Source organism: Lycium barbarum, chromosome 9, assembly GCF_019175385.1.
Source record: "Lycium barbarum isolate Lr01 chromosome 9, ASM1917538v2, whole genome shotgun sequence".
Lineage (NCBI taxonomy): Eukaryota > Viridiplantae > Streptophyta > Magnoliopsida > Solanales > Solanaceae > Lycium > Lycium barbarum.
In genome coordinates, this window is record NC_083345.1 from 79,418,772 (window position 1) to 79,445,840 (window position 27,069).

The following is a 27,069-nucleotide window of genomic DNA, read 5'->3' on the forward strand; positions in this document are numbered from 1 at the left end:
AACATTATTTCAAGAATCAACGTCGCCCAAATTTATCATGCCTTTTCACAATCTGTGGCCATTAATAATTGAAACTGACTCCTTATCCATGAAGAAGTTTATATCTAGTGAATGGGAAGTGCCTTGGTGTCACGAACCAAACCGGAGGGCTGCGACTGACACCCAAGACCCTACTCGGCTGAATGTCATACTACTATTCTATTCATAAGTCACAACTTTTGTGAACCCTTAAATTATGAAATGACACTTCCGTCAAGTAAAACATGATTTTTTTTTAATAAAACTCTTTCATCATGTTAGGGACTTCTCCCTTATCGTTAAGTCAAAGAAAACCTTTAGTCACAATAAGATCTTTAAATCAATGCATATGAACACATCGACCTACATGGCCGCTTTACACAACTGTCGACATCTCGACGCACTATCCGCAGGACACTGTCTACATAGTCTCTAATATGTAACAAGATACCATAACATAAGTTAGGACAGAGCCCCAACATACTCGTAATGCATCTGACTCAAGGACATACATAAGTACTTTGACTCGGCAACACTCCAAACAGAAATAGAGCTCACCAATCTAGCTGATAGCCTGAGAATATCCTATAGCAAGTGTCCTCTACTCATCTGTCTGCACCTGTGTGGCATGAAACACAGCCCCTCCAGGCAAAAGGACTTCTGTATGAATAATGCACCGAGTATGTAAGGCAAAATTGAAACAATATATCTCGACTCGGATGACAAAAGAGTAACAGACTCAATCTGTACCTGTAACCCATACTGATAATAATGTATGTGCATATTAACTTTTAATATATATATATATGCATACTTTCGCCCTGCTCGTAGCCCCTTCGGGCATAATAGCATAATGGCCCCATCGGGCATCATAATCGTCGTATACCAGCTGATTAGGTGGTTTGCGTATATAACGCCATAGCCCTTCCCCTTCCCCATAAAATCATGTCGTACATATATATAAGTGTGAAAATGAATGATAATCTTTTTAAAACATCAAAGGACTCCCTTCAAAGCAACTTTTAGTTCAGAATGGGAACTTTTCCCCCTTTTCATTTGTCTCCTTCAAGACTTAAAAATCAAATATGAAATGCATATGAATAAAGAAGCCTTATGAATGTCCCTTTTGGGATTTAGACATCATTATGAAAACATACAACTTTTGGATGCCCCTTCGGGACTTAAGAAGTCAAGGAGCTCAGGATATGAACAACACCAATATAAACATAGGGACATGAGCTCCTACATCTAGGAGTGGATTCATTATGAGTATCGTCACGTTCGTACTTATCATAGATCATGCCAAAATGAAAGAAAGGATAAACTTAACACACCTTTTTGGTCTCCTACTACCTAACGCTTATCCTTCTAAGCTCGTAAATCTACATTCAAGAGAATTCATACTACTGTAGGCTTATCGTCATATGCTTATCTTAAGTCTTCAAAGTAAACCCCTTTAGAATCTGCCAAAATTCGGGCAGCATCTCCCCTGTTTATATCTGTAGCTCGAAATAAAAATACCAATATCCAACACAACAACAACAAAACTAACATCAACAACATCATCATCGATACCAAAATATTCCATAAAACATCCCACACGATGTTTATCAACATACAATAACAATATGCACTTTCTTTCTTCCCAATCAAGGAGCATAATCTCATCAACACACCAACAACATTAGATACCATCCATATACATGGAAATTAGCCCAACTATACGGCTACAACATGCTCAAAATAGTCCATAAACTCAACAACTACAACATAACACTTTATAACCTTTCCTGCATAACTATTTTCACTTTTAAAACTTGCTAAACCTTCAAATCAACTCAACATAAGAGATAGAATTAAGAACATACCTTATACTTGAATAAATTTAGCCATACCAACTTTCTTCAAGACCAAACTCACCACAACATCAAGTAGAAACAAGAATAATCACTTTTCATGGACTAGTTTGGTGTAATCTTGTTGAATTCTTGATTTAAGAGGTTATAAGTGTTTAAGAAAAGTGTATGGATGTGTCTAGAACTCCCAAGAAGTGTAAATGATGAAAAAAGTGAAATAATAGGGTATTTATACCTCCTGAGAGTCGGTTCCACCGATTTTCCAAGTGGGGCCTGCGGGGAGCCATTTGGCAACTTGGAGGCTTATCTTGAAATGCCCATAACTCCCTGCTCCGATGTCATTTTGATGAACGGTTTATTGCGTTGGAAACTAGACTTCCTGAACTTCAATTTAGGCTTTTGTTTCACTTCAAAACTCCTGATATACTAGGAGAAATACCCCTACCCAAAATTTATGTCCAAAATTCTGCCAACTTTTTCCAAATTTTCGACAAACTTATTTTCTTTGATTTGCTTGATCCCGGAACCTTTAAACACTTTCTTAACACTTGTTAAGAGTATTACTTAACCTTATAAGGGTTCCATGACATTTCCGAGCTTACGTTAGTTTACTTACAACGCCAACGGCGCGAAAGTTTTCGAGGTGTAACACTTGGAGCATCATACTAATAGTTAAGGAGATCAATAGAATGAGGAGGAATCAGCTAACACAGATTCAACACATATTCAGAGAAGAGAATGCAGTGGCAAATTTTTTGACTAACTTAGCTTTTGATTTTGCAGGTATAGTTCAGTTTCATAATTTTTCAGGAGTTACCTAGTGCAGCAAGGAAGTTAATCAACATGGATAAAGCTCAAGTTCCAAACTTGAGAATCAGATACACAAGGGATAAAAGGACTTGATACAACGATTACAACAGCCTACTAGCTTTGCAGCAGATCAATAACAACTTGAGCAACTTTGCAGCCTCCAAGATTTGCAGGAATTTTCTACAATGCCTGAGTTCTTCCTAGTTGACAGATCACAAGTAGGGTGGTATTGCATTTGCAGCAGATCATACAAAAAATTAAGCAACTTTGCAGCCTTCAAGAGTTGCAGAAATTTCCAGAATTCCCGAGTTCTTCCATATCATACCTTATACATTAGTTGACAGATCCCATGTAGGGCGGTATTAGTGTGTCATGCTCAGTGCCTATGTGAAGGATGTTAACTAATATATAAGGTGTTCTTGTTTCTGTTGCTTGGCATTTCCACTTCAGAATGCAACTTGACAACCTTAGAAGCCTGATGAACTATATACCTGGATTCTAGAAGAAATTCACAGACTGAAATCCATACACCTGGTGAGAGCTTTGAGGTGTGAATATTGGAGCAAAGTCAAGCATCCAGGATTTTCTAGTTGATTAGCTTGGTTAGGTTGTTATTTTTGCATGTTGTGATCTTCTTTATTTTCCTTTCCTTTTGATTTCTTTTTGTACAAACTCTTTTGTTTTGAATAAAAATGTCACCTTTAGTGGTTTTCATTAAAAACAAATAAACAAAATCATGCCTTTTCAATTGGAAATCTAGAATTCAATCACATTTTAAAGAATCTAAAATCCCAAATCAAACAAACATTAGCAAAAATGCTCAAAAACAGCAGAGAAAATGCACAATTCTGAGTTCTGCTATGGTAACCAGCAGTTTTACCAACATAGAGAAGTCTAGCATGAGGACCAACCAATCCAAGACTTCATTAGAAACCAATCTATCATAACTGTAATTACAAGTAAATATATGTGATAACCATTAGTAATTGGTGATCTGGTGAAATTGTGATCTGATAACCATTTTCAAACACATTTGGCTCTAGTTATTTATGTGTATCCTCTCTCACTGCAACAGGTTTTTGAGTAGTTACACACTTCTTTACACACTTAAAATTGAGTAGTTATTCATCACCTTTCTCTTTCTCTAGTTATTTTCCTGCACTTTTTTTCTTGCCCTTGTACTGGGAGGTGATCAAATAGTATCCTCTATTTGTGATGCTTATTGTGGTTTACCCTTTCGTGTAGGAGAGAATCGAAAAAATTCAAAGTCAAAGATCAGAAGGTCACGTAGAAATTTCTCCTCATGATGCGCTTGGTGTGGTCTTCGGTCCGGAGCACCCTGGTCGTGTTCGAGGGTTAGGCATAGGTGTCGTTCCAACTGTGGCATTCAATAAGACATCAAGGCGAGGTGGTCGTTTTTATTTGGGTTTATCTAGTGCTAGCGCTCCACTTCCATAATGGAAACAAGAGATGGCGGATATGAGGTCACAATTGAATGCATTAACAAACTTATATCGAATGAACATAGGGAATATCCCCGAGGAGTTTAATTGCTTATTTCAAACTCCTTCACATGTACAAGCACTAAACTGAACCACTTTTTTTTTCTTTTTGAATTTTAAGTGATGTTGTTTTCTTCCTTTCAAGGTTGTTGTGCCGACTGTTAATTGGTTCAAATCCCTTTTCCCTAATTTGTGATTTTTTTTTTTTTGAAGAATTTGGGTCATGTGGATGGATCAGATAGTTTGATAGTAGCCATTATATCATCTTAAATATATTGAAAAAAGTAACCCAAACTGCAGAAGCAAAATGAATAAGTTAGTAATCTAGGTTTTATAGTAATTTTGTTATGGAAGGTGAGAGATTGGTTTAGGCTATATAATTGGATTTTTGTGTGGCTATTGTATGATGAACTTATGGGAATCATGGTGGTGATTTGAGTGATATTGACATGAATGGAGTGCACATGATAAAAGGATTTATGTAGTTGGCCCAATTTATTTAGGATTGAGGCGTATTTTTTCTTGTCTGCTAAAATTAAAAGCGCACATATATAAAAAAAATCTTGGCTACTGAATTTTGCACAATTGCTATGTGTTTGATGCTTTGATTTAAGGGATTGTTTTTTTTTCCATTAATGCTTTTAGATGCTAAAAGAGCAGACATGACATGATCTTCCTTCAATGAGTTTCCTTTTATAATTTTTATCATGCGATGACTTCTATAATTGTTGGTTGGAAGTTTGATCTTATTTTCTAAATTTATTTTAGCAGGCACAAGATTTAAGAAGCACTCCGACACCAATTGGACCAAGAAGATCCTCCTATAAAAGTAACAGCGGAGATAGAGCGAGTGGCAATTAGTAATCATCATTAGGATTAAAACTAAGTTTTTGTTAGGTATTAACTCTAACTTGAATCTGGATGTAATTTTGGGATACTTTTGTTTTAGATATTGAATATTTTGCTCATTTTATTCTTTCAAGTGTTAAAATTATTATGAATGGTATTTCATTTCATAAAAGGTGTAGAAATAGGATCTTAATTTGGTATTACAGAAGTGTTAAACTATTTAGGGTGGCTAAAATTGCCAAAATATTGTTTTATAAAATTATAAAATCCACTATTAAAAAGGAATTTAACGGCAGTTTAGCAGCATTTACAGCAGTTCAAGCAGCCATAAATTTCGCCTAGGCCTAACAACATTTACAGCAGTTCGAAACAGCTGTAATTTTCACATAAATTTTACGGCGGTTAAAACCGCCGCAATATACGAATTATGGCGGTTTTTGCCAAAACCGCCATAATAGTATTAATGGAGGCAGGGATTGTAGCGGTGTTAAAAACCGCCATTTCAGCTGGTTCTGGGGGTTTTGAAACTCCCGTTATACCAATAATGAACCGCCGTAATCGTTCCGATTTTTTTTGTAGTGAACAGGTTTGTCTTGGGTCCATTCTTCAAGATGTGAATAAATTTTAAAAAACAAGTAGATTTGTGTTGACACCTAATTTTTGTCCTCCCATAATTTATTTTAATTACTCTGAGTCCTTGAATATTAAACAGAATGAAATATGTATTTTTAAAAGTCAAAATGATTTTATAAAATTATTTAGATAATATTTTACCATTCTTAATGGGTAAAATAATTTCTATAATATTATAAATTATCTGGAAATTAATTTACATATTTTTACAATTATGATACTTTTGCTAAATTTAACCAAGAGAGAAAATAATTTACAACAATTATTTATTTAGTTGTTTAAATTGTTAAATTGTCAATTAGAAAGTATTTCACTCTATTTAATTCATGAAATCTGATTAATTAAATGAATTAATCATTTTATCCCTCAAATCTTAATTTCGCATACCCAATGTGCAATTTATTAGAGTTAATCATAATTAATTAAAGTGTTTAATTGTGGTTAATTCCATAAATTATTCAATTGTTGGCTAATTGTGGCCTTAATTGAAATAACTAATTTGCATGGCCTAAAGTTGATTAAGGTTGTCACACCCCGACCTTACTAGGGTGTGATGGGCACCCGACCCCATACTTGGAGCCGAGCGAACCCGCTGACTCTTATTACATATATAAACTCTGGAATCAATTCAGAATAAAATACATAGTAAGCTCTCAATATTTTTTTTTTCATAAGTAATGTCTATTATCATATGGGGCCCGCGACATGAAACGTAATAACATATCGACGGGCGAAGCCGTCTACAAAGCTGACACTCTATACCCACGACTCTGTCTGCAAAGTCTCTAACATAGAACAAAACATCATAGCATAGTACGCTGACTCGGCTACACTCCAGGGCCAAATGGAGCTCGCCAACTTCGCTGGAACATCTTCTAGGCTTCGGCTGATCTGGGTGTACCTGCGCGGCATGAAACGCAGCCCCCGAAGAAGAGGGGTCAGTACGAGCAATGTACTGAGTATGTAAGGCATGAACGACAATACAAGGAGAGGTACCAGTGGATATAATCACAAGGGAATCATATGGCATCTCGTAGGGAACATATCATATCGTGTCATATCATATCATATCATATCGTGTCATATCATATCATGTCATATCATGTCATACCGTATCATATCATATCATATCATAGCGTATCATGTCGTATCATATCATATCATGTCATATCATATCCTGTCGTATCATGTCATATCATGTCATATCATATCCTGTCGTATCATATCTTGTCATGTCATATCATATCATATCATATCATATCATATCATATCATATCATATCATATCATATCATATCATATCATATCATATCATATCATATCATATCATATCATAGGGAGTCATATAATGTATCATAGACTGATTGAAGTACATGTACATATGAATGCCACTTAGGGCGGAAACCATGCATGCTTATCGGTCATATCATATCATAGCACCGAACAAGTCGGCTCACCAACATAGCGTCGAAATACGTCGGCTCGCCCATATATCCCGCGTCCGGGATGATAATGTCAGCTGACCAGGTGGCGATAAAGCATATTTCCCTTCCCCATATCCCCATATACATGTATCCCTTCCCCCTTCCCATATACATATATATCATGCATGAGAGCCCAAGGAAAGTCATGTGTCTATCGGAGTGACGTAAGGTCGGTAACCTCCGATTGTATTATGGAATCATCATGGTCGTCATGTCACGCCTTGAAGGAACAATTATAAGGCGAGACTATCAATGAAGAACATTATCTTGGGAAAACATAAAACAGGATCATAACATATTACCTCGTGTACTTTAAAACCTTTAAAATAGTCATTATCCAAAAGTAGCTTAGCATTTCATACCGTCGTATTCATGGTAAGAACATATCCTTGGCATATTCGTCATAGACACTTTCTCATGTCTGGCTTCATTATTATCACCATAACTTCGTAGTCGTTGTTTTAGTTGTAAAAACTTTCAAAATTTGTAAAACTTGGATTTTGGAGAAAGATGTATATTTTGGAAAACATTTATAACTTTTGGAAAGGAAATCATGTTTTGAATCCATAACTTCTAGCTTTTGAAAATAAGGACGTTATGGGGAACATATGAAGGCTCAGAAACATATTTCGGGTCAATCGGAATTAGTATACGAAAGTTATGAGCGTTTGAAATTCAGAACCTTTTATGAACATTCCAGAAGTCATTTTTGAAAAATCATTCTTATCATAATCATCATAGGACATTCTCAATCTTGACATCATCATTGTCATCGTGAAACATATCCATCGTCATTGCCATAAGAGCTTACGACACCATAACCTTTATTTTGGAGAGATACGAACATTTTGGAAAACATTGACGAGTTATCGGGGAAGTAAGCATACCTTAGAATCATAGACATCTAACTTTCAAAATAAGGACGATATGGGAACAATTACAAAATTATAACATCGGGATCATGCCATAGAAAGAAAGGGGCGAGCCTTAACATACCTGCGTCGCGCCTTACTAGCTACGCTTATTCATCCAACTTGTTAATCTACATTCAAAGGAGTTCACACATTCATTAGATCTTTTGTCATATACTTGCCTTAACCTTTCAAGCACATTCATTTATATTCTGCCGAAATTTCGGCAGCATCTCCCCTGTAAATACACCACCCCCGAGATTCTAACTCGGCCAAATTTAGCAACAACAATCCGAGAATGGAACTCGGCCAAACCAACAACAATATTAGAAATTCATTCTAGCAACATTCCAACATTTAATTCAATTCAATTCACATAATCTTTCAACGACTCAATCTACATATCACTTTGCCCGAAACACTCCAATTCGACAACAACCGTGTATGTCATTATCATTCATGTATGCTAACTTCAACAACAACCTTCATTCTTCATCACATAATCCATAACGACGACAACTGGAATGTCAAATAACATCGATTTACCCTAACTTACCAAAACGCCTCTTATTTGACCATAACCTCTTCTTACATATTTTCATGCATTTTCATCCATCTCTACACATTATAACAACAACAACATGCTACATTAATTCAATCTTCCACACAACATTACACATACCATACACGGCCATAAACTATATATATATTTCACGGCCACACATCCAACACACATACTTTCATATAGTTCATCCATTTCTCTACTTTGCACACAACAATAATCAAACTACTAAATAAAAATCATTTCATCTTTCTACATATTCCCATGCATTCGGCCAACACACATAACATCCTTATTTTCATGAGTTTCATCTATTTCAACACATAACAACATGTTTCAACATCCATAAAACATACAAGAAAGGATTGAATCTTACCTTCTCCACTCTATTCTTCCATACGACTAGGAGCATCTCTTTGCAAAACAAATGGTTTTCTCAGTCCAACAACTACTCCACGTCGAAGAGGACCCTCCAACTAGCATGAAAGCATGAAGAAACAATTTTTCCATGATAGGTTTCATGGGGCTAGTTCGGCCAGCCCCTCTCTTGGCCGTCCCTCCTTCTCCTTTTTCTTTCTCCATTCCTCTTGAATTCTCTAGAAATTTAAGGGGTGAATTGTCTTGTTTTTCAAGACTTATGCATATATATATATATATATATATATAAGTAGTGGCACATGGTCATGCACATGACCCCTTCTTGAACGTTTTTCCCCTTCTTTTTTTTTTCAATTTTTCTTCAATTTTCTAGAAATTTCCTTAAGTCATGAAAGATGACTTAGTTAGCTTCCCTTGCAAGCTTTGACTAATTAATTCCATTTAATAAAATGTGGTCACATGCACACACATATGTTGCATGGCCAACATGGCCTCTCCATGAATTTTCTAGAACTTTGTAAAATTCCCGTTTTGCCCTTAGTCCTCCGCAATATTTTCCATGAACCCTTTTTGCAGTTTTTTTCTTTTTTACCCTTAACCTTTCTCAACATTTCCATACAATAGTATTCATAAATGATATTCATAACCAATTTGTACATTAAAATAACTTTGGAAGTTGGTCATTCCCTTAACTTCATCACGACCACTTTGGGATATCCGAACGTATGAAATACGGGATATAACAAAGGTCACCATTGTGAGGCTATTAAATAGCTCACGTTAACAGGACTAGCTCTCAATGCACGTTACGTAACGACTACTAACGTACGCATAGATGCGATGGCCCGACAACGGCGCGCTGCTCTCCGCTCACCGACACTGCCAAATGTTCCAAATGTTTCAAAAGGTCGAACGATTACACGAGACTCTGGTATTCCACACACGTTAGCACCATTAAAGCTGGTTACTGGGTGGGGGACAAGTTACTACGACTGACCCCCAACTGGGTAAAGCAGAATCAATACTAGAGCCAAGCGAAGTGGTAGCTGAGGGATCTAATGCGGCAAGGAAACTGACTTACTCTGCAGGAGCAACACCTCCAAATTGAGAAGCTCAAGTGACACCGCTTACTGTTGCTGGAGTGGTTCGTGGAAATCGACAATTGAAAAATGGTATGCACCTTGACTATTATCCTCCGGTGATTAAAGATGGTAGGAAATTAGTGAGGATAAACCCTTATGAAGTTGAAGCTGAATGCCAGAAATGGGAAAATGCCCTAATTGGGCATGTATTAGGGGGTACACCAAGCTTCAAAGATATGCTGAAATTTGTTTATAGTGTGTGGAATTTTGCATCAACACCTAGGGTTTATCTTCATGGCGAGGGATATTTCGTATTTCTGTTCAACACTAGTGTGGATAAGGCTACTATACTACAAAATGGCCCCTACACCAACAATAATCGACCATTAATCCTTCGACACTAGGTAAAGGACTTCAAATTTGAACCAGAGATGTTGAGAATTGTTCCATGGTGGGTATTATTCCCTAGGTTACCAGTTTATTTGGGCTGAGGAGAATCTAGGTCGAGTTGCTAGTTTTCTTGGTAAACTAATCTGTGCTGATAGATTGACTGCAGAAATAGATAGAATCTCTTATGCAAGGATTCTTATAGAGATTGACATCACTCAGGAGTTGCCAGATGAGTTGTATATCGAGAACCCTGATGGGTAAGTTATGATTCAGGAAATTGAGTATGAATGGGAGCCAAAATTTTGTCACGCCTGTATGCAAATGGGTCAAAGTGATGGGGAATGTAAGAAGGAACAAGCTCAACCTATCCAGGAACTAGCCCCTAAGAAGAAGAGAGCTAAGAGGAGAAGACCTCCACCACCTCAATGGTGGCCAATATTCCAACAGCAAGAGGCTAGTACTAGTGCTATCAACAAGCGGCAGAAGGGGGCAAGGAGAAACAGAAAGAGGGTGGGGCAATTGGCATTGATCATTTTCCTCCACTAAGTAAGAGTACTATAACAGCAAAAAGAACCAGTCCAAAGAGAGATCAAGCACAAACTCAGAAGCAGGGAAATGCATTAAGTGAAAACCAGGTTGAGGGTGGTTGCTCTCAAATAGCAGCACTAGCAAGAACTGAAGATAACCCAGCTGAAGTAGCAAACAGGGCTAAAACACCTAATCTAGACCCCCATGAATGATATTCAGCTCTTGGAATGTGAGAGGGATTAATAGGCCCTTCAAGCAGAAGGAACTAAAATCCTTTCTGCACAAAAATAAAGTAGACTTGCTAGGCTGTTTAGAGACTACAATAAGCTGCATAAGACTGATCAAGTAAAGAGATTCTTTGGGCAAGAATGGACCACTTTTGCTGATTACCCTACTAACTTAAATGGGAGAATTTGGCTATTCTGGAGACATACAAATGTGGATGTTACTATACTTGATACCTCTGCTCAACTGGTACATTGTAGGGTGCAGGACAAGGATCCACCTTTTACATGCATAATGACTTTTATATATGGATTTAACACTACTGCTACTAGACTGGGACTGTGGGATCACCTGAGAACCTTGGCACCTACCTGTCTTGATCCATGGGTTATATTAGGTGAATTTAATGCTATATTGTCACATGAAGATAGGATCAATGGGGACCCAGTAATTCCACAAGAAACAGTTGATTTTCAGACCTGCATTGAGGATGTTGGGGTTGGAAAAATTCTGAGAAGGGGCTAACATTTCACCTGGTACAACAAAAGGGATGGGGATGCAAAGATATATACTCACATAGACTGGGCTTTTGGGACTGCTGCCTGGTTCTCTCAATACAATTACATAGAAGCATATTTTCTTGAACCTAGGTGCTCAGATCATACTCCTATATTGATCACCACTGTCAACTCACAAACTTAGATTAAAAGGCCTTTTAGGCTCCTTAATGTCTTGATGCAGCAACAAAACTTCAAGGAGTTGGTGCAAACCACCTGGACTAACCAAGTGCTAGGCTATAAACTATTTAGTATATGGAAGAAACTACATATAATTTCTCATTAAGCAGGAAGCCTCCAAAAAGAATTCTCTTCCATTGAGAAAAGATTAGACCAGCTGAGATTTAGATTGCAAGAAATTGAAGATATTCTACCAGCTGATCTATTCAACCAGAATTTAATAATTGAGGAAAGAACACTCATTCAACTAATTGAACATTGAGAGGGTGTCAATGAAAGAGTTCTCAAACAGAAATCAAGAGCAACTTGGATTAAATATGGAGACAAGAACTCAAAGTACTTTTTTGCTTATTTGAAAGCCAGGAAGTCTAGGAACAAAATCTCATCCATCTACACCGAGCAAGGGGTCAAACTTACTGACCCTCTACTGATACAACAGGAATTTGTGGGATTTTTTTAGAATCTGCTTGGTCAGGCTGCTAATAGGTTGCCTTATATTGATGTCTGCATTGCAAGAGATGGTCCCTGCCTCTCATTAGTACAACAACAAGCACTATTGTAACCAGTTACTGCAGATGAGGTGGGGAAGGTCTTAAAAGATCTACCAAATGACAAAAACCCAGGTATTGATGGATTCAATGCTGAATTTTTTAAAGCACACTGGGACATTGTAGGACAGGAGGTTATTGAAGGGGTGCTGCAATTCTTTTCATCTGGCAAATTGTTGAAGGGAATAAATATCACTACAGTGACTCTGGTCCCACCTACCCTTGTGAAAGAATATAGGCCCATAGCTTGCTGCTCCACCCTGTACAAGATTATCTCAAAGATATTGACTGCCAAGATCAAAAATGTAGTCAACACTATTGTCAATTCCTCCCAGTCAAAATTCATTGAAGGAAGGAACATACTAGATAATGTAATTATTGCACATGAGCTGGTAAAGGGGTATACCCAAAGAGGAGTTTCAGGAAGGTGCACTATCAAAGTTGACATTAGAAAAGCCTACAACTCAGTTGAATGGCCCTTCCTAAGTATGGTTCTATTGGAGGTTGGATTTCCTACAAAATTAATGAATCTAATCATGGAGTGTGTCACTACTGTACAATACTCTCTACTCATTAATGGAGGACTGACCCCTATCTTTCAGGCTAAAAAGGGACTTAGGCAAGGGGATCCTATGTCCCCTACATCTTTGTTTTGGCTATGAAATATTTGCACAGGACACTACAACAGCTGAGGCATAATCCCCAATTCAAATACCACCCAAGGTGTGCCAAACTTGGACTAATTCACATTTGTATTGCTGATGACCTCTTGATGAGTTACAAGGCTAAAGCACCCTCTATACACCTCTTATTCAACACATTCAAACACTTCTCAGAGGTATCAAGTTTACATGCTAATATGGACAAGAGTTCATTGTATATAGCTGGTGTAACTGATGAATTCAGAGATCAAATGCTAGCTGATTTGCATCTTAGTCTTGGTGTCCCGCCATTCAAGAACCTTGGAGTGCCTCTCTCAACTAGGAAACTTTTAGTGCATCAATGTTTGCCTCTGGTAGAAAAGATGATAACTATAATACAGTGTTGGTCCTCAAAATTCCTCTCATACAGTGGTAGATTTCAACTAGTGAAGAGTGTGCTCTTTGAAATGCAGACCTATTAGGCACAATTTTTTCTGCTACCCAAGAAGATTATTGTTATGGTTAATACTGTATGCAGGACATTTCTCTGGACTGGAAGTAATAATTCCTCTAGAAAGGCCTTGATAGCATGGGAAACAATCTGCAGACCAAGAACCCTGGTGGGTTAAATGTTATTGATCTTTTAACTTGGAACATGGCAGCAATATGTAAACGTCTTTGGGCTGTAGAGCAAAAGAAGGACAAACTGTGGGTTGTGTGGGTTCATACATACTATATCAAAGCAAATGATCTCAATGTTATGGACACCCCTAAGCAGGCTTGTTGGTTGATTAGAAAAGTATTTGATGCAAGAAACTAGCAACCAAGGACTGCTAATCTGCACACTGAAAGCCAGGCTATGACTATAAACATGTAGTTCAACATCAAGAAAGGTTATACCTCCACGATGCCTCAATTTCAGAAAGCTGAATGGAGTAAGTTGGCATTGGTGAATGGATTGGTTCTAAGACATCATTTCATTTTGTTGATGGCTCTACACAGAAGACTATCAACTAGGACAGAGTCATAAAGTGGGGAATTAATGGACTAATAGAATGTATTTTTTGTGATACTCAATTGGAGGAGACTTTTGATCATTTATTTTTCTCGTGTCTGCACTCAAAACACATGTGGTCTGCTCTACTGCAATGGTTAGGTGTTCACAAGACAATAGGGAACTGGCACCAAGAGGTGCACTGGCTTATTCAAAGGATTTGTAACAGTCGACCTAGTGGTTGCATTATGAGCTTTTACTTTGCTGCTGCTGTCTATCAGATATGGGCTAAACGTAATGATAGAAGATTCAACGCCAAGGACACCACAAGCTCGCAAAGAATCAGGAGCATAGCAATTCAACTCCATATTGAAGGGCAGCAACACACTAAATGGAAGAGTCATCTTGATCAGTTGATAGCCTAACCCATATAGACACTAGTAGGTATAGTGTAAATGACTGAATGTATGTAAAGGTTACTTGTAATTGGTAGTTTGAGAGCTAGCTCAGAATCCTAAATGAGTTAGCTAGTTTGTAACGACTACATTTTTTGGTTGAATGACAAAGTTACTATTTAGCCAAAAAAAAAAAGGTCACCATTGTATTATTAGCCTTTAATGGTTTGGTTGAGTCTAAATTTGACCTTAATTGAAATAGCCAATTTCTTGGTTTAAGTGAATTGAGGTTATATATGCAACTTAAATCCATTAGCATATTAATCATGTTCACTAGTTTGGTTAATTAAGTCATATTTGACCATTAGTTAAAGAATTTATTTCATTATTTGTTCTGATTGTGGCTATTTGTTAAATTGAACATTTGAATCTTGTCATATATACACACATATACATAGCTATACATGTCTATACATGTATACCATGTATATGAATGTGTATATATATGTCTAGCTGCCCTTATTCTTTTTAATTCAGCCGGGCCCAGCCCAATAAGGACTGACCCGGCCCATACTTCATCTTTACACACACATACAGAACCAAACAAGACCCTAAGGGCCTCATTTGTTCAAAACGATGGGAATGAAGAGCAAACCCTAGCTGTCCTTCAACTCCTTTCTCTCTCTTACATCTCTTTTACCGAAAACGGTAAATTTTTGCGGGCCCTCCATGCTTTGTGGTGACTCGGCATGGCTGAGAATGGGGCATGGCTGAGAATGGCAAGAGCATTTATTGCTCTGCCATTTCTCAACAAAACCCATCGCATTTTCGCCCCAAACAAGGTATTACTTCTTTCTTTGCTTTGCTTTTCTGCATATTGTGGTCAAAGGAGTACAAATCTTAAGAGTTTTTTCTCGACTCGTTTGAAATACTCAAACCCCATTGGTTCATGAATAACCAGTTGGATCGAGTTGTGTGACTCAAATCTGACCCTTCGCACTTTGTTTGCTTTACTTTTTAGTCGTTGATGCGTTGAATTGAGGGATTTGTCCCCAAAATTTATAATAGTCCCACATTGGATTGAGATTAGGGTTTCTAAGAATTGGGGTTCTATATAAAGAACCCCATTTCTACGATTTTAGGACCTGGACATCGAATACCATCATATATTCACAAAAAGTATGAAAATACCTTGGGTTTTAGCAATTTTCTTTGAAACCTTTAAATTTTTTCAGAATAGTTAAGTTTTAATAACTTATTTTTTTCTCATTTGTGGCTGAGCTTGAGGTGAAAGGAGCATAAAGAGGTCTCCAATTTCAAACTTGACCAAGGCTGTGCACAAAAAAGGTAATTTTCTCTCCGTTTGTTTATTTTCTAGCAGTTCTTGTTTGCCTATATGTTTATGTGTTATTTGTGTTCTTAGTTTATTTTAGTCTTGATTAGTTAGCTATGTATGTGTAGTTTAGTACTTTCTTTAAGCATGTTAATGCATGTTTAATATAGCCTAGATTAGTTCAGTATTGATTAGCTAATCTGTGTTATGTCTATCAAATAACATGCTTATAGACTCTGTTTGACTCAGTTAGCGTGCCTAATCATATGGTTAGCTTAGATTTGAAGTTTTTAATCATGCTTGATTTTAGTTAATCATAGGATTAGTTTAGATTTGTAGTTGTCAATTATGCTTAATCTTACTTAGTCAATCTGTAGTTTACCCAAACATGTTTTATATGCTTAATCCTGTTCAGTCCAGTGGTAATGGAGGTCTTGTAACTACTTGATTATGATCCCCAACCTAAATCATGTTAGTCTGTTTATAGGTTTATATACTTAGACACTATGACATGTTTGTGCTTACCTTCATGTGTTTTAACTTAACATGAATTTAGACCACTTTGCAACCTGTGAAGCATGTTTAATGGTAGTGCCACATTACAGAGGAAGCTCTGGCGAAATTTTTATGGAATTCCCCAAGCCTTTAACATTCGAGGACGAATGTTCCTAAGGGGGGTAGAATGTTACACCTCGGAAAATTTCCCGTTGGTACGCAAGTGAACGAACTAATGATGTGTACGAGGAGTGTTAGTGTATAATGTTTCATGATCAAGGTGCGTAAATGGACGAAAAGGATGATAAGTGATAACAAGAATAAACGACACAATGTTATAAGGTAGGCTGATGCTATTCTCTCTATGGGTTAAGATTGAAAAATTCTAATATAGTGATATTTGAGGAAGAGAGAAAGTGAGTAAATGGAAGGCAAAGAGACCAAAAGGGCGAAGGGTAAGAAATCCCGGTAAGGGAAGCCCGAGAAAAATTGCTGATAAAGCATGAGACTACGCGGGTAAAACTCGTATGTAGGCACGTAAGAAGAATAAAGTGTGGTAATAGGGAACCAGAGAGGAATGTGTGAGGTTCGAGAAATTAATTTCAATAAGTAAGGCGAAAAGAATAGTGACGATGACGGAGATGTGAAGCAAGAAAAGAATGATTAGGCATGGCGATGATGTTAGGAGATTAGGTCCTTAAAAGGTATGTAAAGGAATAGATGTGCGGCCATATTAATGTGGTTGCCCCAGATATGGAAGTGTCTTTCTGAGAAGATGACTTAAGAGTGAAACGGAATTGCACGTTCAAAGTAAGGTTTCATGAACTTCAAGGTCGATGCCACAAATGGCAAGGGAAGAAAAGTGTCCGAGGAGGAAAGAACCTAAGGAAGGTTAAGGAATGAAAATTTATGCGATATCTGAGAGATTTGATCTTAGAAGAGATGGAAATGAAATGTAAGGAATGTACGTAGGAGACCGCTCGGTTATAGCGTCATGAATATAATTAAGGATTCGATGAGCAAGGATAGGGGCAGTATAGACTATAAGGATTTTATGCCAAGGGCAAAAGCGATTGGGCGCTCGAAGAGCATGGATGCGCAGTTACGATACGAGCGCATAGTTAAGAAGAATTACGAGTAAGTAAACTATAAACGAAGCCCCCACAAAAGGAATGTTGGCGTATAAGGAGCCCCTTAAAGGGGGGGAGACCATATCATGTTAGACTTAAAAGGGAACCGCAACATTTTCAAGCTCAGAAAAGGAAATCCATTAACTCGGGGCCAGAATTCGAAACATAACGGCATACCAGGGGAAGGAATGAAAGAAACCTTAAGAGAATGCTTCTTGCCAACATGAATTATGACATGTTTATGCCATGAATTGAATTCCTCCTATCAGGTAAACTGGCGTCATACCTAAGTACGCAGTGCTATGTTTCAAAGGGTAACAAAGAGAGCAAGGAAGGTCTACAAGATAAGTGCACAAAGAATAGTGGAGAAGGATGATAAGACTCAGAGGACATTTCGGATGACAACGCGTATTGTAATAGAATCACCTACGAACGGTGGTTTGGAAATTTTTGGAAGAAATAAAGAATGTAGCCTTTGTGGAGGAGCAAGAAGGGCTCGTTGGATACCATTAATGATACGGAGCATGGGAATGTACGCTATGGATATATATATATATATATATATATGAATCATTAATGCGAAGCGATGCTCGATCATAATTGTAAAAAAATTTCCACCGGAGAGCCAACAAGAAATAACAATGGACGGAACGAGCGCCAAATATGAGAAATCAAAGATAAGTATACTTGTGTAGGGAAATGTGAGGCAAGAAAATAAGGAAAAGTTGTAGTAAGGACCCGAAGATGCTGCGAACTGAGAATCTAAATGAACTCGGATCATAAGTTACCATAAGGATAGCTGGACTGCGATGAATGATAATGGTAAAGAAACATTATGTATATACGTTTGGATATATATATGGAATGAAGGATTAAAGAGCGAATAGTAACAAAGATGTAAAGAAATAGGGAGCGAGGAAAGGAGAACACCAAAAACCGATGAAAATCGATAGCATGATGACCGAGACTGCAATACTATAGATAAAATAAGAGTAAGGAACAACCCGTGGTCATATTGAATCATTAAGTGGAGAATGCGTGCCAAATGCGTGGCTCTTGTTAAGGTACTATGACGAAACAGTAACAGAGAAGAGGTGATCCGGGAAGGACAAGGATACTAACTTGGTACAGTGGGTTAGAAAACCCATGACACGGAGGGAGAAATTATGTGAAGACCGAGGAGTTTGATTATAAAGAAGATAATGTGGGAGAAAAGAAACGGGCATGAAGGAAATGGAAACTATAAAAGGGACCCTCCCGAAGTATCATGACACCCCACGAGGTCATTTGAACATTCGAGGACGAATGTTCTAAAGGGGGGGAGGATGTTATAGCCCGTATTTTGTACGTTCGGATAATCCGGGACAATTGCGGGAAGTTAAAGGCAGGACCGTTTCCAAAATTATTTTAGTAAACAAGTTGTTGGTGAATATTATTTATGAATATTACTAATGTGGAAATATTGAGAAAGGCCAAGGGTAAAAAGGGAAATTCACAAAGTGGCTCATGGTAATTTTGTGGAAGGCCGAGGGCAAATTTGGAATTGGGAAAGAAAAATAAATAAATAAGTTTCATGAAACAAAATTCTCTAGAAAATTCAAGAGAGAGGCCATGTGACATGCATGTGGTGTGTGGGCCATATCCCACTTGGGTGAAATATGCATATATATATATATATATAGGTTATATTAGTCATAAATTCCATAAAAACTCAAGAAAAATTTAGAGAAAGAAAGACAAGAAGAAGGAGAAAACTTGAAGGGCCATTCGGCCAAGACCTTGTCAAATTACGTCTTTGAAATCTTGTTCGAAAAATTATTTTCTTCACGTATTCCTACTAATTCAAGGGTCCTCTATAACGTGGTATAGTTGTTTGGGGCGGTAAGTCATCCGTTTCATCGTTTCCGAACCTTGGTCAAGTGAAGAAGTTGAAGGAAAAAGGTAAGGTTTAATCCTTTCTCATATGTTATGGATGGTCTATGCATGTTGTTGAGTGTTGTAGTATGTGGAAATGGGTGAAATTCACGAAATATACATGTGTGTGTGGGTGGCCGAATAGGGCTATGATGGTAGGATGTGATGAACAAATTTTTATTTAGTATTTTGATTGTTGTTGTGGTTATGGATGATTTGTATATGTTGTAGTATGAAGAAATGAATGAAATTCATGAAAATATGGAAGTTGTGTTGTGGCCGTGTGAATGTAGTGTGTGGCCGTGTATGTTTGGTATTGTGTAGGGGTGATGGACTAATTATTTTATCTAATGTTTTGGTTGTCGTTGTTGTGAATTCTATGTTGGTAATAAGAGTTTAATGATTAAAGTTGAAATTGTAAGTATTGGAGAGTTGTTTTAGAAGTTAATATGATTTGAATATAGTCGTCTTGTATTTATGGAAGGTAATGTTGTTAGTGTGAATTGTTGGTGTAATTCATGAAGTTGAAAGAAAGAAACTTGTTGTTATTGTTCTTGCTGAGTTTTGAAGATTTTAGGTAGTATGTTGGTTTGGCCGTTTGAAATGTTGTGCGGGTTGTTGGAAGATATGATTGTTGGTATTATTATGGATAATGTGGCCGAGTTCCATTCTCGGATTTGTTGTTGTGAAATTGGACGAGTTAGATTCTCGGGAATGTTGTAATCATAGGGGAAATGCTGCCGAAATTTTGGCAGAATATAATTGAATTCATTTGAAAAAAAAATAAGACGAGCATATGATGACGAGTCTAATGATTATGTGAATTCTTGTGTATGTAGACTAGCAAGATTGGATAAATAAGCGTAGCTAATAAGACGTGACACAGGTATGTAAGGCTTACCCTTTATTTCTTTTGGCATGTCTTAGAGCCAAGTAAGTTATGATATGTACTTTGAGGTAACTCTACTCATTAGTTCCGAGTTTTTATGATTCGTTTGCCCTCTCTGATATAAGTATCTAATAATCCGGTTATGAGTATTCTGATAGAAGTACTTCGATACGAGTAATCTGATATGAGTATTCCTAATTTTGATATAAGTATTCTGACATAAGTGTTCTGATATAAGTATTCTGATATAAGCATTCTGACATAAGTATTCTGATACAAGTATTTTGACATAAGTATTCTGATATAAGTACTCTGATATAAGTATTCTGCCATAAATATTCTGATAAAAGTATTCTGATATAAGTTTTCCGTTATGAGTAATCTGCTACGAATATCCTGATAGTACGTTCGATTATTCCATCGAGTCTTGGTTTATGTGCATTTAGTTTCTCCCTACTCTGCTCGTGCATATGTTATGATTTCCTTCGCCGAGTCCCGGGCCGGTATGTATCGTGCGTATGGTTCGCCGGTTTCCCCGTTTGAGGGTCGGGTGCCATATATGTATTCCGAAGTTAGATGTGTTATGGTGTTATGATGTGTTATGGTTCGCCGAACCATATATGATATGTTACTATGATATGATATTATGATTTGTGACAGAGATTATGGAGCAAACCTTCTGGAGTTAGATGTGAGTGGCGCCGAAGGCAGGGCGGCGTCACGTTTTTCCCCGGGTCCCGCAAGGGACCGGATACCATTCTTGGCATGCATGGTTTGTGTTTCCAGTAAGTTGTTTTTATAAATTTGCATATCGCACTTACTCCTGTACTAATCTTCTGTATTATTTGTTTCGCTTGTAATTCTGTTCATTTTATTCTATGCTTTACATACTCAGTACATATTCCGTACTGACCCCCTTTCTTCGGGGGCTGCGTTTCATGCTACGCAGGTACACCCAGATGAGCAGAAGACTTTACTAGGAGGTGTTTCAGCGGGATTGGCGAGCTCCACTTCCCTCCGGAGCGTTGCCGTGTCAGAGCGTACATAAGTTGTGATTTCTGATTTGTGTTAGAGACTTTGCAGGCAGAGTCGTGGGTACAGAAAATCAGTTTGTAAGCGGCTTCATCAGCCGATGTGACCTTTTGTGATATGTTACAGATTCCATATGTCTACAGATTTTGTTTGATTTGTGAACGATAGAAAGAAAGTTTCTGAAAGCTTTACTGTATGTTTCATGTGATTTGATTTGAAAATCTGAAAAGAGTATGTATGTAATCAGAGTCTGAGGGTTCGCTCGGCTCCGAATATGGGGTCGGGTGCCCATCACACCCTAATAAGGTTCTTGTTAGGGTGTGACACCTTTCTACTACCGAAGCTAAGTATATCGCTGCAACTGAAGGTGTTAAAGAAGCTGCATGGTTGCGAGGTCTTCTTATTATCTTGGTGTTCAACAGGGTACTACCATTGTATTTTCTAATAGCCAAAGTGCTATTCATCTTACCAAGGCCGATTATCATCGATCGAAGACCAAGCATATTAGCGTTAAATACCACTTTGTCAGAGATACTATTGTTGCAGGGAGATTGTGGTAAAGAAAGTTCACACGTCAGAGAATCCCGCAAATATTTTAACCAAGCCGCTTGCTATTACTAAGTTTAAGCATTGCTTAGACTTAGTTGGTGTTTTCATGCTTAAATTTCCCTTCGAAGCTTTCCCTTCGGGGCTTTATGCGGTGACGAGTGTAGATGTATTTTGGTCCAAGGTGGAGATTGTTAGGATATGTCCCAAAAGGGTTTATCGAAATTGTCCCATTCCAACTGAGATTCGATAATTGTTCCATTCCAACTGGGATTTTGAACGTCTTCAACCCCTATTTAAAGGAGATTTTCGGGCAGAACATCAAGAAAAAGAGAACAACTAGCAAGACTACACACAATACTATATTCCACACTTAGGTTAGAGAGAGTTTTCATTGAGAGATTGTAATCTTTTGTTTCCTTTGATCTCGTTGTGCTTCGACATCCTGTTGAGATCGTTTTGTACTCCTCACCTTATAGTTGATTTCTTTACGCTTTGCACCCCGTGATTTTTCCCGTCTTGGGTTTCCACGTAATTCTTGTGTTCATTACGTTTATTGCTTTCTTGCATTATTGTTCTTGTGTTGGTGCATCCTAATGGGTTCCGCTGCATCGCTCGTTTAATTCTTAACAAAAAGGTATCCCAGAAAACAACGTTCGTAGAACTACTTCATGATAATATAGTTTCAGTTTAACTACCATGCACTAGTAATGCATATTTCTTATACTCCCTCCATCCCAAATTACTTGTCCACTTTCCGTTTTACACTCCCCTTTAGAAATTATAATTAAAAGGTGTTTTTTTTTACTTTATCCTGGTCTCTCTCTAATAAATTACACTTTAATCAATATTGATTATTTTTAAGAACACTTAATATTAAGGGTAAGATGGAAAAAAATTAATTAATTCTATTATTGATTTTGTAAATTGCCTAGTAATTTGAGACAAATAATTTTAATAATGTTGACAAATAATATAGGACGAAGGGAGTATACACCATCAGGTTAAAATGACCAATAATAATAAATAAGTTACTAATTATAGTAAGCCTAATTTGATATATATATATATATATATATATATATATATATATATATATATATATATATATGTTGGTAACGTAATTACGAAATAAAGTAAACTGATTAAATATACAAAGTATTTACATTAATGTTAGTGCCTATAGATAAGTTAATCCATATTGTTTATTTATTACTCTCCGTCCCAAAAAGATTGTCTTAGTCTGACTTGACACAAAATTTAAAAAATAAAGGAAGACTTTTGAAATGTGTCTTCTATAATAATCCTTAGATATATTTGTGGATGTAAATCATCTCATAAAGTTAAATTATTTTTAAATATAGAAATATGTTAATCTTTTTGGGATAAATTAATAAGGAATGTAAACAATCTTTTTGGGACGGAAGGAGTAGTCTGCTTCGCTGGCTTAAAATATTGCTTTCCCATTATATATGATCTCTTTCACAATATTGTTTCGTTTTACATCAATTTTGAGAGTCTGCATCATTGCATCCATCAGCCCATTTTCAGCTCCTCCCATGGTCTCAATTTTTCTGTCTTTCTTCCTTTCGTGGAAGTAGTAGAATTTTGAAGAGTTGTCGTTTCATGTAAAGTACTTGTAGAAAATAACCAAATTTCACCGATCGGCTGGCATTACAGGAACGTTGTTTTCTCGATCTTTTGGCATACTTTTGATGATTTCTTGAGGAATTGGTGCAATAAATCAATTCTAAAGCACGTTAATTAGGACAAAATTTAAAGTTTTGATTGAATCAAAATACCCGAAAATTGAAAAAAGACGAATCGGGTCACATAAATACCCATTTTTTTGCCGGAAAAGGGCCAAAATTACCCCTGAACTTTGAGAAATAGTTTATTCATACCCTTTGTTATACTATTGGGCCAATTATGCCCTTACCGTTATACTATTGGGTTAATTATGCCCTTACCTTTATACTATGGTCTAAATTTACCCCTAATCTAAACGGATTGCCACGTGTCCTAATCCTAGACCCCCAACCCATTTCCCCACAATAATTTCATCCGGATCAAATAATTCTCCGGATCCGACCCGGATGAAATTATTTCACCAACCGTGAATTGACTTGCCTATTCTAATGGCCCTCAATTTGCTGCAGGCTTTGAGTACACTTACCACCGATTGCCCATCTGGCGTTATCCCAAAATCAATCATTCGTTGAAAAAATTGGAGAGCAACCATTGTTTCCTCCTCACTTTGGGCATTCCAAATTCAGCATAGAAGTTGAGGAGCGAGTTTTGTGTTACATCCCGTATTTTTTTGAACGTCGGATTAATTGTAAGTTGAGGTGGGGCCCACACGTCAAGTTTTTTTTTTTTTTTGGACATGTGACAGATTATATGAATCACATATGTGAAGTTAAACACAAGTCAAGAAGGACCCTTGGGCCAAATCAAAGTGGAAGCCCTCCAAAAGGGACAATTTAAGGAAGCATTTTCGGATGATCTGACTTCTAGGGGCAAAAACGGTATTATAAATTTTGAATTTGGGAAAACGCCCAGAAATAAAAGTTGTAGATAATTGAATTAGCTTTCCATCCATAGGTCGTGGGCCCTCATACGATATCGGGATCAAACGTTATGACCGTTTTACTGAACGAAGGTCCAGGCAGAAAAAAAGGTCTGCGCGATCGCGCCTGGGAGGGGCGCGAACGCGCAGAAGAAAATCTGTAACACAGCGCGAACGCGCCAGAAGGTGGCGCGATCGCGCTGAACACTTTTCTAGACAGTTCTGGCAGATTCTAAAAGGTTATATAACGGGGCTTTAGCCCCCAATCAACAACAAAACACCCTCTAAGCCTCCCCAAAATCTCTGAAAACTTCCACCAACTTCCACCCATCAATTTTCACGCAAATCAAAATATAATTTTCAAATTCCGGTCCAGACAGCGCACAGTTGCAACTACAAAATTGTGTAGTAATGTGTTGTGGCTCAAGGTCAGGGTGAAGAAGTGAAGATACAGAAATATTATCGCGATATAGGTATGAATCTTTCATTGTTAACATTAATCTTGGTTGATTTACGGAAAAGGAGTTGTTTAACTGCTGTAAATTAATTTGGTTGGTGGAAATATGGTACAAACACCCTATGGGATGTTTTATGGAATAATTTGATGTGGGAAATAATACTATTGATTCTGGTATTGTTATTGTTGTGCTGGTTGTTGAATTGAGAATTCGGGCTAGGCATATAAACAGGGGAGATGCTGCCCAAATTTCTGTAGAAAGATGTTAACTTAAGATTCAATTCCTAAGAGCGTATAATTAATATTTGGTAATTGTGACCATTTGTAGAATTTGGAGAGTTTGGGATTTGAATTTGGAAGTTGGAAACTTGTTATGAAATTGTATGCCAAAGATTTGATGTTTTGCATAAGTTATGACTTTGGCGGAAAATTGTATATCATGTATATCGAGTGTATAACTTGAGGAAAACGATATGAAATGTTTCTAGAACTATATGGTGATGATCTTGATTGTTGATGAATGTGAAATTATTGATATTAGTTGAAAGTTTGGGTTGAATTGAAGATTATGTCAACTTGTGAGAAAAATGACTAGTTGAAGGATATTTGTGTTTTTAATGTTCATTGTTGATATTGATGTTGTCGTTTGGGTTGTTGTTGATAATCTATAGCCGAGTTGAATTCTCGGGGTGCTATATGTATAGGGGAAGTGCTGCCGAAATTTCGGTAGACAAATATGCATTAAGTTGAAATTATGGTATTTATAACTTACAATTGGTAAACTTGACCAATTGCAGTTTTTCGACGAAACGGGAAGTGAGTTTGGAAAGGCGTAAGGAGCGTGAAAGGTATGTAAAGCAACCCCAATTCTTCCCTTGGCATGCCCTTAGTGTGTTAGGGTCGGATCCGGGCCTCGAAGGACCTCTTGATGGCCCTCGGAATCCGCAAGAGAAAATTTCAGTTTTTCCTTCAGTAGAATTGAACCATTTTGATACGCTATTTCTTGGAATTATGCAATTTTGCTCTCAATCACTTAAAAATTCATGGAATATCTGTAGAACCTTTTTAGGTGATACCATAAGCTTAGAGGGCATAATTTGAGCCCGCCGCCTTGTTTGTCCCGAGGCGGGCCCACTATTTCCGGTTTTGCCCTTAATGTGTTAAAGCTTCCTTTTTAAGCGATTTTTGAAAGAAATGCTTCGATTACCCTACTAATCGTTTAACGAATATTATTTTAAATATTCTACTAAATATTATAAATTATTTTGACACTCGGAATGACTTCAGGAAAGTTATATTTCTGTAATTTATTATGATATCCGAAATACATTTATTATGATTCCGTCTGACTCCATGGATTTGTTTGGCTTTGATACGCTTCATCGAGTCTTTGAAAACATTTTAAAATACATTTATTATGATTCCGTCTGACTCCATGGATTTGTTTGGCTTTGATACGCTTCATCGAGTCTTTGAAAACATTTTAAAATACATTTATTATGATTCCGTCTGACTCCATGGATTTGTTTGGCTTTGATACGCTTCATCGAGTCTTTGAAAACATTTTATGATATTTTTAAATTGCATTAGTCTCTCACTACTCCATTCGTGGATGTCCCAATGTTTCCCACACTGAGCCTGGGCCAGGATATGTTGTCAAGCGTGATTCTCTGCATTGTTCGCCACGTCCCGATGTGAGGGGGCAGGTATACGCGTACATGGGTCTGTGGAGTATGATGTGCCATGTCCGCCTATTCTGATCTGATCTGTTATGGCCATTTTGATATGACATTTTATGATGCAGGGCCACGCCCCCTTTTCTGATTCCTCTGTATGGTGGCACCAGTGTCGGGAGGGTGGCCACGTTCTGTGTGCCGAGTCCCGTGGCAGGGACCGGATATGATATGACATATGTTTCTGTACACATTCTGTCTGTTTTGGAAATATGCATTTGACACTCTGGATTTTGTACTCATTTTCTGTAATCATTATGATTTGACTTCTGTGATTCCGCTTTACATATTCAGTACATATTTCGTACTGACCCCCTTTCTTCGGGGACTGCGTTTTCATGCCGCGCAGGTACAGACGACAGGTTCGCTGATCCATCTGTTTAGGATCCCATCTCTGCTATTTTGGGGCGCTCTCTTCTTCAGAGCCCA